Source organism: Panthera uncia, chromosome B4, assembly GCF_023721935.1.
Source record: "Panthera uncia isolate 11264 chromosome B4, Puncia_PCG_1.0, whole genome shotgun sequence".
NCBI classification, from domain to species: Eukaryota; Metazoa; Chordata; class Mammalia; order Carnivora; family Felidae; genus Panthera; species Panthera uncia.
The window spans coordinates 71406257-71421459 of NC_064809.1; the positions used below are offsets into that span (position 1 = coordinate 71406257).

Sequence of the window (15203 nt, forward strand, 5' to 3'; positions counted from 1 at the left end):
TATCCCAAGAAGCATTTTGCAAATTGATAAAATTTTCAGGACCCATAGAAAGTACCTTAGAATAATACCTTTTTTAGAAATTTTCTTCTTCTCTTTCCCACAACCAGGCCACACAGTATTCCCGTTTGTTCATGCAGACTCACATCTAGAATGAAACTTTCCTGGCTCCAGAATCCTTTACAACTTCCAGCAGGGAGATTCCCCCAGTGCTGGGGACCTTCTGTTCCCCTTTGCACCTGTCCTCTTGAGCCTAGACCCCCAAAAGGATGGGGAGAACCTTAGACACCAGGCATGGATGGGGATCCATGGGGCCAGGGTAAATGGACCCCGGAGTGGGGGCCTGGAGCTTCCTCCCACACCCCCAGAGAGAGGGGGACATCTTTGTCCTCTGCTTGTGAAGACACTCTCACTGCCCACTAGCAGTGAGACTGGGGAAGGTAGGCTTCAAAAAAAAAAAAAAAAAAAAAAAAAAAAAGGAAGAAAACATTTCCTAATGCCTCATGTTTTGAGAGCCTCACCTGCCTGCAGGGCAGGGCCTCTCCTGGAAAACAGGAAGCCAGGACAGGGAGAGTTGAATGCCATGTCTCCTGGGCTAAGGCAAACCTGGCAGCTCAGGGCTGATTCTTCTAGCCAGCTAGCAACAGGGCCTCTCTGTTTTCTGTGCCTTCACACAGCAGCAATGTTTACAACTGCCTTTACTTCATAAAAGCTGAAGTGCGTTAACATGTGCTCTTACTTGCTGACCGCCTTAACGAAAGCTGCACGGATGGGCTAGACTGGGCACTTCCCAGGAGTCTTGCCACACTAGCTGTCTCCTGTACAACTTCCTCAGAGTCTGAAGTGACATGAAGTGATACCGATTCAGATACTGAAGTGACACTACAGGGCTGGTAGAAAGTTGATTCACTGGATGGCGTTTCCAATTTGGGTTGAGTCCTTTTCTCTCTCCAAATTGGTAGAAAATAGGACACTGGACAAAAATTTTCTGGGGACAGGAAAGATGGACTGATAATAGATCTAAAGTCTCCTGTTTGAATTTCAACTTTCATATCAATATATATATGTGTGTGTGTGTGTGCATGTGTGTATACAAATCATTTAATAAATGGGCATAAAAGCAAAAGAATAAAAAGACTAGAGGAAGTCCTGGCCACGAAAATATGTATTAGGCAAATCCCAGTACAAAGTTAATCACACAGAATTAATTTCCCCCCCGCCCTTTGGCTTAAAGAGAAAATATTTTTTCACAGTTCTGGAGACCAGAAGTCCAAGATTAAGGTGTCAGCAAGTTTGGTTTCTCCTGAGGCCTTTGTCCATGGCTTCTGGCCAGCTGCCTTCTCTCTGTGTCCTCACGTGGTCTTCCCACTGTCTGTGTGTTGTCTGTGTCTTAATCTCCTTTCTTTCTTTTTTTTTTTTTAGAATAAATTTTTATTGTTATGAAATAACCTATCTGAAATCTAACTTGTTCTTGAAAATGAAAACTGGAAAATGGGGTAAATTAACAAAGTTAGTGACACCTTTCACCAAGGCTGAGGTCACATTTAGAAATTACTCTCTATTCAGTTTATTTATTGAGGCTAGATGATTAAGGAATTTAAAAGGTTGAAAAAGGTTAAATTCAGGGATCTGAGGCAGCTTTGTAGAAAAGTCACATTTGGACTGCCTCTTGAAAAAGAATTTTTTTTTTACTGATTCTAAAACTAATACATACTCACTGTATAATCTTTAGAACAGAACTTGCAAAAGAAATCCCACCTGCGGGGGAGCCTGAGTAACTCAGTGGGTTGAGCATCCAACTCTTGATTTCGGCTCAGGTCATGATCTCACAGGCTTGTGAGTTCAAGCCCCTCTGTGCTGATCTCTCTCTGCCCCTCCTCTGCTCTCTATATCCCTCTCTGCCCCTCGCCTTGCCCTCTAACTCTCTTTCAAAATAAATAAAAATAAACTTAAAATAACATTAAAAAAAAAAAAGAAATCCCACCATCCAAAATTGGGCCACTGTTAGATACTGGTGTGTTTCCTCTCTTCTTTTCTTCTTTTTTATTCCCCTTTCCTTCTTTTTCTTTTTCCCTCTCTAGCTCCCTCTCCTCCTCTTTCTCTTTTATTAACATTGGGATTTTAGACTCTTTTTAACCTACTTTTCTTCATGTAGCATTACATTATAGGCATTTTGGAGAATAGAAATGTTTTTTTAAAAACATTACTTCCTTATTAACCAATAATATAAAGCTTTATAGAAAAATTAGAAAATACATGTTTGTAACACAAGTAAAAAGAAAAAAGTCACCTCGTATCTCAGCAAACAGAGACGATCACTGTACATATACAGGAGTATGACCTTCCAGGGCTTTTCTATGCACATAGATACAGTGCCTGGCATACAGCAGGCACTCAATAAATACCTGTGAAATGAAAAGAATGAATACAAATAAAAAATAGGTATACATTTACAAACATGGAAATTGTACCAGAGTTTTTAAAACGTATTTTTTCACTTAACAAGATATGATCTCCTATCCTGAGTTATGTCGAGAAAGTGAACACGGGCCTACACCATTACTGCAAATGCTTGCTTATCTGCTTGACTGTGCGATAAACTGACATCCAACCTTTACTGCTGGACAGTCACACTGCTTGACAGACAAGTGACTGACTAGAGATGGGGCCTGAGCTGAGACGTCTCAGTAAAGGAGAACATGGTCAATGGCACAGAGGCAGGAAGTGCAAGTTGAGCTCAAGAAGCAAAAAATTACAGTTTCACTGAAATACAGAGCTGATTATCAGATCACATACAATTAATTAAAAGACCTAATAGGATCATTGTGTGAAGATCATGATGTTAGCCCAACCATAATTACTATCTCTCAACTTTTATAATAGCTTATAAATTAAAATGTACTCAGCACAGAACATCTTTTATCCTTTACCACAATCTTGTGAGGTACTCTTAAGCAAGCATGATCTTGGTATGCTTATTAGTACATTTTACTAATAGTACCAACATAAAATACATAAATTTATTCTCTATTCTTCATAGTGTTATATATCAAAGGAGAAGATCTACAGAAAAACTTGTCTGGCCTTACATTGCTTTGACCCTGTTTAAGCAAGCAAGGCCATCCCATATAAAGTGACAGTATACTATAAAATATCTGCATGATAGAGACCAAACTATATGGCAGAATAAAGAAAAAATCCAGAAAGATTTCAGAGGTATACAGACATACCGATGTACAGAAGGAAGGAAGGAAGGAAGGAAGGAAGGAAGGAAGGAAGGAAAGAAGGAAGGAAGGAAGGAAAGAAGGGAGGGAAGAAGGAAGGAAGGAAGGAAGGGAGGGAGGGAAGAAGGAAGGAAGGAAGGAAGGAAGGGAGGGAGGGAGGGAGGGAGGAAGGGAGGAAGGAAGGGAGGGAGGGAGGGAGGGAGGAGGGGAGGAAAGGGAGAGTGAGAGAGTGGGAGGGAAGGAAGGCGGCAAGAAAGAGAGGAGAGAGGAAGGAAGGGAGGAAGGAAGGAAGGGAGGAAAGGAGGGAGGGATGGAGAGAAGGAAGAAGGAAGGGAGGGAGGGAGGGACGGAGAGAAGGAAGAAGGAAGGAAAGAAGGAAGGAAGGAAGGAAGGAAGGAAGGAAGGAAGAAGGGAGATGGGAAGGTGGGAAGGAAGGGAAGGAGGGAAGGAGACAGGTATGAAGGGAGGGACGGAAGGAGAGAGGGAGGGAGGGAGGGAAGAAGGAAGGAAGGAAGGAAGGAAGGAAGGAAGGAAGGAAGGAAGGAAAATAAATGGTTGCCTGGAGAAATTGCTAAGGTTTTACAAAGAGTTAGAATTTGAACAATGTCTAAAAACAGGTGGATTTAGACCAGGGGGTTGGGAAGGCATTGCTTGTACTGGGAACAACACAGGCCAAATGTACACAGAACAGCCCTGAGTGACCATTTACATGAACCTACCTAGAGTAAAGGGAGCAAGGTACATGTTCTTAAGTAGTAGAAGTTTTACAGGTTTGGTAAAAGCCAACTGAAAGAAAACCAAACCAAAGAATATACTATAACTTAAACAATGTCCAAAATCACTTTTAGGGATAAATACAATTTCAATTGCTCATGTACTTTGTGGTGGATCCTGCTCAATATTTGCTCCTACTTCTTTCTAGTCTAGTTCTGTAGATGATGGAAAGTTGATGGCATCCATTCTGCTGGTACAATTCTAACAGGTGCAGCAGAGAGTTCTGGAGCCAACAGTGTGGCTATGGATTCCTGATCATTGGATGTGGCTCAAGCAATGTGTTCCTGGAGCACGCAGTTGAGACAATAAGAAACTGGCTTCATGGTTTCCTGCCTTCGTGACAGAGGCACAAGTAGCAGTTCCCTTAGCAGACTGTTTTTAAGTGGTGGTATTCTGGTAATTATTTCTAAAGACCCAGCCTCAGGCCATCTGCCATCTCTTCTAACAATCTTACAGGTATTTAGTTGTCTGTATTAAATCTCTCTCACTTAACATACATAGGAAGATCTCTTCCTATGCAACATGCAACTAAACCCTAATTGATATTCTTATTTTTATTTCCCCCCTTTCAAACTTTTATGATGGGAACTTCTAAATACATATACAGAATAGTAGACAGAATAGAATAATGAACCCTCATGTACCAACTTCAACAATTATCAGGTCAGGCCAATCTTACTGAAGTTTTACCCCCACCATCACATAGAATTATTTTAAAGCATTCTGATATCGTATCATCTGTAAAATATTTTAGCACATATTTGTGAAAGAATGCTTTTATAAAACAATACCAACAGATCACTATCAAACCTAAAAACTAACAATAATTCCTTAATATCACTACATGTCTGGTCACACATACTTAATTCTAAAATTGTTATGAATCCCTCTTGTTTTTTTTTTATTATTATTATTCTGAAAAACTAGTAAGATCAAACCTTTCCTAGTTCAACTCCTGAGAATCAATTATAATAACTGGGCCGGTAGTTTTGAGAGAGTGTTAGGCCTTCGGACCAGTGATGGTCCTCTTCCTCCTGCCGTCTCTTCCCGGGCCTGAGCCAGTTTACCCACCTGGGATCCTTGGATCACCTGGCTCTTAGCTGGTAATAATGCGAACCCATGAGCTGCTTTTGTGTATCTCAAAAGGCCTCAAACATGCCAAACAGGTTGACTAAATGTCAGGTATCCTTGCTTTTAACTAGATTGCATTAACTTGGTGTGATGATCCTAAATTCTAACTGGCAATTTTATGTTTCTTTGAATAACAAAAATAGGAAATAAATTCATATATTAAGGTTATAGTCAAAACTCATTAAACGGTATCCTTAAGATCTAGATATTGTATCTCATATAAATTATATTTCAATTAAAACAAAAGCTTAAAGGGGTGCCTGGGTGGCTCAGTTGGTTAAGCGTCCAACTTCAGCTCAGGTCATGATCTCATGGTTTGTGGGTTCGAGCCCACGTCGGGCTCTGTGCTGATAGCTCAGAGCCTGGAGCCTGCTTCAGATTCTGTATCTCCCTCTCTCTCTGCCCCTCCCTTGCTCCCACTCCGTATCTCTTTGTCTCTCAAAAATGAATAAATATTTTTAAAAAATTAAAAAAAAGAAAAGCTTAAAACTGATAGAATCTTTGAAAATCTGTGATCTTTGGACCATGGGGAATAATACAAGTGCCTTTTGGTAGTGAACAGGCTGGGAGCCAGTAAGCAATCTCAAACTGTAGATGTTTTCTCTCTTTCTTACTCAAGACTCACGTCTTAACCAAGTGCAAGTGGCCTCAGCCGTGCCAGCACTTTGAATCACCACTTCCTCTCCGCCGGTTTCCCTGACTTCCGCCAGTTACTCTCAGCTCCATATCTGGGAAGTGACTTTGTCTATAACCTTGAAATACCACCCCCACCCCCTTTACTGCCAACAGTCTGAACAACTTGCTGTGTCTTCATCACTCCCCTGAAACCACACTCAAGTGGCAAATTCTGGCTCTACCAATTAGGAGCTGTGGACCCTGGGCAAGGAGGTTTTCTCTTTGCCTCAGTTTCTTCATCTGCAAACAGGAGACGTGGAATACCCACCTCTTTCGGTCGTTATAAAGATTCCATGATCGGCGAGGGGGGGGGGGGGGGGGCCTGGGTGGCTCAGTCAATTGAGTGTCCAACTCTCAGTTTAGGCTCAGGTCATGATCTCACTTCATGAGTTCGGGGCCCACATCGGGCTCTGTTCTGAGCGTGCAGAGCCTGCTTGGGATTCTCTCTCTCTCTCTCTCTCTCTCTTCCCCTCCCCAGCTCACACTGTCTCTCTCAAAATAAATAAGTAAACTTAAAATTTAAAAAAAAAAAAAAAAGGAGATTCCACTATTGGGCACATGGGCAGCACATACACCAGTACCTGGCCTGGTGCCTACAGGCTACTGTGACTATGCTTGCTACCACTGCTATGACTTCTAGTCAAGGCAAGTGGCCTTGTCTCAGTCCTCATTTTCCTCAATTCCTTCCACAACAGGGAGCACTGCTTCCTGACCTCCTCCAACATGCTCCAGAGCACTGCCTCCAGGCCTCCTTTACCAGCCCCCTCACTCCTCCCTTATGCGGGAAGAGGGGTAGCTCTTCGGGCACACGCTCCAAATTCTTTCCTTCTTAAGGTCTCAAGCTCGTAGTGTCAGGCTTCATCCCACAAAGGCATCTTTCCGATCTCTTTCCCCAGTCTTTTTCATCTTATAAAACTAGCATTCCTTTGCATTACGCAATAGGATCTCCCTTGTAAATACTACTTGATAATGATCGAGTCACTTAACATCACATGTTTCTTCATCTGTAAAATGAGAAGGCTGGAGGGAAAGTGGATCTCTCAGGCTCCTTCCTGCTCAGAAAAATTTCCACAAGTTCTTTGTAGACTCCAGCTGCCCGCTGGACTTCTCCACGTGGATGTTTGCCATTACCTCAAACTCTGCATGCCGAGCTGAACACATCACTGACCTCACACATCAGCTGTCCTATTCCTGTTAAAGATAACGTTCCCTCTCCTCATCACTCAGACTTGGAGTCTGGGTATTACTTTAATGCTGCTGAGTATCTAATCAGTCACCAGCCCCCATCAACATTCTTTCATACGTGCCCCCATCCTCTCTGCCCCTCATTCCTCTCCACCCACAATCCTAACTTGCAGAGTTCAGTGCCTCCGTGCTACCTGCTGACTCTACCCTCTCCCTGCTGCAGACACACGTTCTGGCCCACTTCTCTTCCCCTCTTGCCAACTGTAACTTCCCAATGTCTACAGGATGAAGTCTAATCTCTGGACCCTTACAATGCAACACGGATTGCTCATAACAATCTTTTTAATTTTCTCTCCTGTGATGTTCCTCCTGAACTTTCCATTCCCCACCACGGATCTAGTTGTACACAGTCTTCTGCTTTGTTCACACCATTCCTTTGGCCCTGAACATGCTTCCTTCCCCCTTCCCGTGAAGCCCATGCTTACTTAAGGACAACATTTCTTTCAAAGCCCAGCTTGTTGACTTTCATGCTTTTTTTTTCTTTTTAATTTCAAACCAAACTTCTCTGTGATATCTTTTTCCCATGACCAACCCACGACAGATTGTTTACCTGTGATGAATTCTTTCAGGACTTTTGTATAGATTACTCATTGGCTTACACAAGGATTCTTATATATCTTAATAGTCTTCTTGCATTCTATCATCCTTCCTAATTATAATCTCAACTCCTTGAGGCAGGGACCATAAACCTCACAGCTCCCTAGCACATGGTAGCAGCAAATATGTTAACAATAATAATGATAACTAAATTTAAAAAGCAAGCTATGATCATCTGTCTGCAGATAATGTATCAGTGATCCCCACAAACACACTTTCTCAGGAAAACAAAATAACAGGTTGACCTCTGTGCATCCTACCTTGTTCACAGTACCCCAACCCTTGCTCTCACGGCTCCCAGAATTCCTCTTCTGTTCTGGTTCCTATATGCTCTTTCAAATGTCTGTTATCAAAATGCCCAGCCTATGATGTCCGGGAATTAACCTAATCCACATTCAGATGTTTTGAAACTACTGTGATTTCTCTAAGACAGAAAATACTGATAAACTTCAGAAGTCAATGAAGTCTCTGTATTTAACTGTAAATTTAAGAGGACAAACTGTATGTTACATTAAAAAAAATCCACTTGAAACTTAATTTAATGAGAACAGCGAGTGTATCTGACCAGTGTGTATACCACAAAATTAAAAATCTTCCTCAATGGGTTCCTGGGTGGCTCAGTAGGTTAACATCAGACTCTTGATCTCTGCTCAGGTCATGGAGATCAAGCCCCGAGTGGACTCCATGCTGACAGCACAGAGCCTGCTTGGGATTCTCTCTCCCTCTCTACCCTTCCTCCACACGTGTATTCTCTCTCTCTCTTAAAACAAATAAATAAACATTTAAAAAAATCTTCCTCATCTACTGAAAATTCATAGATGTAAGTAATTCCTAAAAACACAGAGTTGAAAGCAACCTGCAATAGTTCAGCCTTTGAGAAAATTCTCTTTCTTTGCACATGTATATTTTTGCTCTAATGATATTTTTGATTACGGTTGAACTAAAACACTGGATGGGATTTTCTTTGTTATTAAGACTTAGCTAAGCTATGACAGCTAGCTCCCAACAAAAATACTCAAGAAATAATAGAAATAAGGAGAATTTTAAAGCATCACAAAGTGGTACATGTAAAAAGGATCATTTGTAAAAGAAAAAAAAATTTACAAATATGCCTTTACATGAAAATAGAAAATGGAAAGCACACTATTCCCTAATACCAAATGATGTAATAATCCTTGGACAAGTTTTTCTTCCCTCTAGGCCTGTTTTCTCACTTTAAAATAGGAAGATCACATTAACTGATGCTCTCTCAAAGATCTCCTCCAGTTTTAAACCCCCCTGAATTTATGATTCTATAATGTTTCTTAATGGATCGCTTTCAGAGACAAGAAATGGGCTTGTGGACAAATCTTCTGAATAGGTGACTTAGGCTAGAAGTTGTCAGTTCTAGACAGAGAGGAATCACCTTGGGAGTTGTTTTTTTTTTTTTTTTTTTAATAACCTAACACACACCAGTTTCTGATTTAATTGGTCTAGGATGGGATCAAGCATGGATATTTTAAATGCTTCCAGGAGAGTGTAACGTGCAGCCAGTACTAAGGTCTACAGATGCAGACCAAGGGTTGCAAATGCAAACAGTGCCCAGGTCCACGAGAAAATGGGCAAGACAGACTGGCATAAGGAACCGGAGAAAATGTACCCTATCTAGTTCAGTGGGAATAAGCCAGATTGTCCCTTTTTTTTTTTTTCCAACAGATGCAGATTTTAAGTGAAAATCTCATGTTTAAATACTGACAACTAATTCCAAACAATTTTAAGAGAAAGTGTAGGTCACACAAAATGTACTCACAGACTTTATTTGGCTTTATAGTCACCAGTGTACAACCTCAACAAAATGAGTCCCATCAATCAAACACAACTTTTTCTCTGCACTCTGTCCTGTCTCTCCTGCTCAGAGCCTCTTCCTCCTATACCTGGGTCAGAACCTATCCCTTTCCTTTTCCTTTCCATTGTCTCTTTCTTTTCCAATCTTCTTCATCACTCCTAAAACATGGAAACTGAGATCCACACATTTAATCTTTTATGTGTGGCCCTGGCTGTATCACTGGACAGGATTTTGTGCCTGGGAAAATTCAGGTTGTAAATTGTAACCTAAGGCTATGGTCCCATGATGTCAAAACTGGTTGGGTTAGTCAAGTCAGGGAAAAAGTCAGTCAAGCTCACAATTCTGCATTACTTAGACTTTATCAAGCAACATACGGAGGTCTTCATTTGATTTCTGACTTTGTTTTGTTTGCTTTAAAATCTAAGCCACTCAGTCAACTCAGTCAGTTGAGCATCTGACCTTTGATTTGGGCTCAGGTCACGCCCCCAGGGTCGTGGGATCAAGCTTTGCGTCAAGCTTGCGAGGATCATGGAGCCTGCTTAAGATTTTGTCTCTCTCCCCTCTGTCCCTCCCCTGCTCGCGCATGCATTCTCTCTCTCTAAAAAAAAAAAAAAAAAAAAAAAAAATTAATAAAATAAAATCTAAGCCACTGTGATTAGAATCATCCTTGGTGTTTTTAAAAAGCTCCTAAATCTGGGCTCCACCCCAGGTCAACTAAATCTAAAGATCTAGAAATGGAATCTGGGCATTCACTGGTAGCTTTTCAAAGACCCCAAGTAGGTCTAATATGAAACCAGAGTTGAGAATCACTAATCTAACTCATCCCCTAAAGCGGTGGATTAGCAGCACATTTAACTCCAGATAACTGGTCATCTTGGATGACATCTTGAATAGATCTTTTAACTTGTTCAAGGGTTTCCTCAGCAATATTTTCGTTGTTATCTTCATAACTCTGCGAGTCAGGGAGCTCAAAAACTATTACTAGCATTGGAGAGATGAGAAAATGAGGCATAAAAACGTTAAATGATTTGCCCAAGTGTGCCCAGCTAGTTAATTGGCAAAGACACATTGTAACTTTACTTGAGGCAGAGTTCCTGGATTGTGAACTTGGTGCTTGCTAAATTTCCCCAAAACATAGTGCCTTTGTGATCACCAAATTCCTTCACTCTCAGTAGGTAACCCTAACACATAGGTGGGCACTAGAAAGTCAGTGACTATAATGTGGTCCGATTTCAGAAATAAGTATAACAACGTTTTTAAAAGCCTCAGTCTAGGGTCAGTGGTCCAAGGTGTCTTTTTCTGAAGTCTATGATGTGATTTTGAAAGTGCTTACTTCTACACGCACCCTTCCCCCCACCCCCACATCCCCTCTCAGAGTTTCCATTAAGGTATTATTTTGAGAAAAGCATTTTGAATGATTAACTATGCACACAATTTCAGAGGTAAGGGGAGCTTTGCTGATCAACTTTCCCAGCACCTCTGATAGATGACAAACCGAAAGTCCCTTTTAATTCAATACATACGCAACACTAACATGGTGCCAAGCACTTCATACCCGTTATCTTAACTACATCGTCAGGCTAACTCAATGAGATGGGTACCACTACCACCACCATTGTCATTCTCTTCATTCCCATTTAACAAACAGAAAACAAGGCAGAAACCCTGAAGTTTAGAGATGCTAAACAAGCTGCCCAATATCCCTGGGCGGTACGTTGGGATCTGGAATTCGTATCTGACTCAAAGCCTCTGGCCTCATCCCCCTACCTTCCATCACCGGGAGTGACAAAAGTGCAAGAAGTAAAAGATAAATCCTACGTAAAAAGTAAAAGGAAATGCTAAGAGATGATCAGTGAACACTTATTTGAAAGGGCAGAGAAGTGGCATTTGGGCTAGGCCTTCACAGATACGTAGGATTTTAGTAGGCATTCCAGTCCACAATCAACACCGATATTGAAGCAGAAAAGCAACAGGAAGAGCATTGGGTGAACTGAGAGAAAGAGAGGGAAAGATTCAAGGAGTCAGATCATGGAGGGTCCTGAGTGTCCAGCCAAGGAATTGAGACTGATTTTAGGCAATGGGAACCCCCTGAAGGTTTTTTTTTTATTTTTTTTTTAACGTTTTATTTATTTTTGAGACAGAGAGAGACAGAGCATGAACGGGGGAGGGGCAGAGAGAGAGAGGGAGACAAAGAATCGGAAGCAGGCTCCAGGCTCCGAGCCATCAGCCCAGAGCCTGACGCGGGGCTCGAACTCACGGACCGCGAGATCGTGACCTGAGCCGAAGTCGGACGCTCAACCGACTGAACCACCCAGGCGCCCCAAGAACCCCCTGAAGGTTTTTAGAAGCAAAGTCATTAGGAAAGCAAACTGAGTTTTAGAAATACAGATCTCATGGAAATGTGGAGATTGAATTAGGGGAGCAGAGCTTGGTACTGGAAGAGAGCAACCAGAAAGCTGTTAACACCTCATTCATTCCCTGCTTCACTCTTAACCACGCGTCGCACTTCCACGAAGCACTGGTTTCTTCAGGGCACCTCCACATCTGTTTCATGGTCCTCATATCCCAACACACTACTCGAATTGCCATGTCTAGGTCAGGTGACAGGAACCTGAACTTGGGCAAGTGGGAATGGAGATGAGAAGACAGGTTGGAGAGGCATTTGCAAGGGCCTTGTAACCCAGGGGATAGGGGAGTGGGTGAGAAGTAGGGAGACGGTAAGAAAGAAGGAGAAGCAGGGGAGCCTAGTTGGCTCAGTTGGTTGGGCATCCAACTTCAGCTCAGGTCAAGATCTCACAGTTCGTGAGTTCGAGCCCTGCGTCAGGCTCTGTGCTGACAGCTGGGAGCCTGGAGCCTGCTTCAGATTCTGTGTCTCCCTCTCTCTCTGCCCCTCCCCCACTCACGCTCTGTCACTCCCTCTCCCTCAAAAATAAACAAACATTAAAAAAACCTTTTTTTTAAAGAAAGGGAAGCAGAGTTTAAAGAAAGGAAGAAAAAAAAACCTCTCATATTTAAACTTGGGAGAAAAGGGAACAAATGAGATAGAAAAAGGAAGGGATGGTCACCAGTAGCATAAAGAAATGAAGGAGGTGGCTAAGGTCTCAATCCAAGAGGCATTTATTAAGCTGCTGCTCTGTGCTGGGCACTAGGGGAACAACAGTAAGTAAGATTGGTTTTTGTCCTCAACTATCACCAGGAGGGAGGAAAATATAAAACTAGATAGCCAGATGCCTGGCCTCCTAGTCTCTGGACAAATGTCACCCTCCCACACAGGCCCCGCTAGAGGGTTATCTATTTCAAGCACCCATCCCTATCATGTGATCCTGTTTTACTTCTTCAATGCGCTAACAAAGATCTGAAATTCATTATATGTGCGTTTATTGTATGTTTCCCCCACAGAAGCAGGAACTTTATACAGTTACAAATAGTTAAGTCCTCAGTACGATATATTTATTGAATGTGCTGGGGGGTGGGGAGAGTAAATAAACCTCATCAAGGTTTCAAGACCTCAAACCAAACTAGGCAAGCCTCCTAGATGCCGAGAATTGAAGCCACTCTGAAGAGTAAAACCCGTTTTGAAGTTGGGACCCACAACCGGTCGGTGCCCCAGCTGGACTGTTTCACATAGCTTTCAACCCACCCCGCGTGAGATGTTTAAGAATGAGGCCGGCCGGTCACCTAGCTCAGGTTTTATTTCCGTTGTTCCTCTGACGTCAGAAAAAGCACGAGTTGCCGCACAGTTTCTTCTATCAAGGTGACGATTACAGCCTCGCTGTGCCCCGCAGTCTGCAAACCATACATTTATTCTCTCCTCCCCCTTATGTTAAAAAAAAAAAAAAAAGAAAAATTTTAAACTTCACTGCAGAGATGTCAAATCCCCATTTGCGTGTAAATAAATACCGTTTCTTAGTGCTGGGGGTCTTTTTCACTCAACTACCTAACATCGCCACGGATTCGTCAGAGAAAGTACGTGATCCTGGCGGCTCTAAGGTTTCCACCGGAGTAGCAGTGCTATAAAAACCGGGTCCGCGCCGCAGAGCGAGACACAAAGGACTCTCAACTGTAGCACCACCTTCTCAAGCCCCAGACAGCCTGTGAAAGGCATCCCGAAATGCGGTGACGCTGTGACCGCGAAATTCCTTTTGCCGCCATAGGCTCCCGTACACCCTGATTACAGTTCACCCCAAACCCAGGGGCGGGCGATTCCTCAGGGAAGCAGCGCCCATGCAGCCCCGTAACCTGTGGGGTCGCAGTGGGTGCTGAGCAGTTCGACGCTAGGGAGGCGGATTAGTGGGGGCGCCTTACCTCGGGCAATAAAGGAAACGGGCGCCCAGGGCGTGCATTAGGACCGAGGAGCGCTTTCCTTCCGGCACCGACGCGGCGAGTTCAAAGGCCTTTTGTGGCAACATTTAGGAACGCGAGCTAGGTGCCGGGGACTGGGGGGAGGCGGGAGGAGAGGAGGCGAGGGCAGTCCGCGCCCGGGCCCCGCGCGAGCGGTGGCCTTTTGTTCGCCAGCGGAATCCAGCTCTCAGAACATCACTTCTCTTTCTCCCCTTCTTCATTTAAGAAAGCACCTCTTCGGGGCGGGAAAGGGCAGTGAATCACCGCCGGCATCCTTTAGTAACCTTCCCCCCGCATCCTCCTACTCTAGTCTCCCTACAGAGAGAGGCAGACCTGGAGAAGAGACTGCAAACGTGCTCCTGTTTACTCGCGCTCGGCGGCTCGGTTCCCCGCGGCGCCCAGGCCTCCAGCCCCAGCCGGACGCACGCATACCCCCGGGGGCATCACCTGCCCTCCTCTGGGCCAAGCGGACGCAGGAAATTCCCCCCAAAAGTCCAGGATTCGAGCACTTCTCGCGTACGCAGCAGCGCCCTCACGCCCGCTATACTCCTCCCCCCCCCCCCCCCCCGCCCCAGACCCGCGTGGTCCCTGACCCCTCGTATCGTTTAACTAGATAACTAGATCTGGAGCCACACTCTCCCGCTATGAAAACAGACCCAAAAAGTAAGCCACAGCTCACGCAAAGGTGAAATCAGAGGCCCCTGCGCCTCCTTACGCTGCCGAGTGCGTCTGAAAGAACAGAGGACCTGGACTTTTTCTAAAAGCAAAATCCGAACGCATCCGGTAGAGCCGCACACTCATTCCTTCCATGCCCGCATGGGTGCCTTGTACGTTACCGCCTCTCTCGCATCTAAAACATCCCTTTCCTTCCCGCCGCCGCTCCCTCAAGCTCCCCTAGAAAAGCAAAATCGCCTTACCTCGGGCAATAAAGGGAAAAGTGGCCAAAGGAGACCAGGTGTCCGCCCTTCCGGGATTCCCCCCCGGCCGTGTGATGTCCTTTGTATCAAGGTCTGGCTGTCTCGGCCGGGAAAAGGTGGCCTCCGTCAGCGAGGGCTGGGCGGGGAAGCTTGGCGTGGCGTGGCGGATTTCCGAGGAAGGTGAAGGGCGGAGGTTCCCGGCGACCTTCAGGCAGAGCGGCGTGGCCACCCCAGCCCGCGCTCTCTGGCTCTCCTCCTCCTTTCTGGGCCGATTGCATCAGAGTCTCCCCCCACCGCCAACCCCCACCCACACTCTGCTCGCCAGCCTCGCACTTACATCCACACGCTAGGGCGCGGAGGGTCTCGAATCGCAGTCATTCTCCTACTGGGGGGCGCGTCGCCTTTGCGCATCCATGGCTCGTGATGGTTTAAAGGGGGAAAGTCAGGCCATTCCTCCGCGTCCCGCGTCCCGCCGCC

General features: G+C 44.4%; 1 protein-coding gene across 3 annotated transcripts in view; it reads right to left on the bottom strand.

The window, feature by feature from the left end:
• Positions 1-14812, bottom strand: part of SLC38A1 (solute carrier family 38 member 1) — a 63994-nt gene extending 49182 nt beyond the window's left edge. Inside the window, exons 1-2 of one of the 3 annotated variants that reach the window (XM_049627235.1) lie at positions 14727-14812; positions 2288-2402 (exon numbers count right to left, since the gene is read on the bottom strand). The gene's annotated coding sequence lies outside the window, so the exon portion shown is untranslated. Of the gene's footprint in view, positions 1-68; positions 481-2287; positions 2403-13773; positions 13789-14726 lie in introns of those variants that run through there. The other 2 variants (XM_049627236.1, XM_049627237.1) reach the window with 2 other exon arrangements.
• Between the last annotated feature and the right edge of the window lie 391 nt (positions 14813-15203).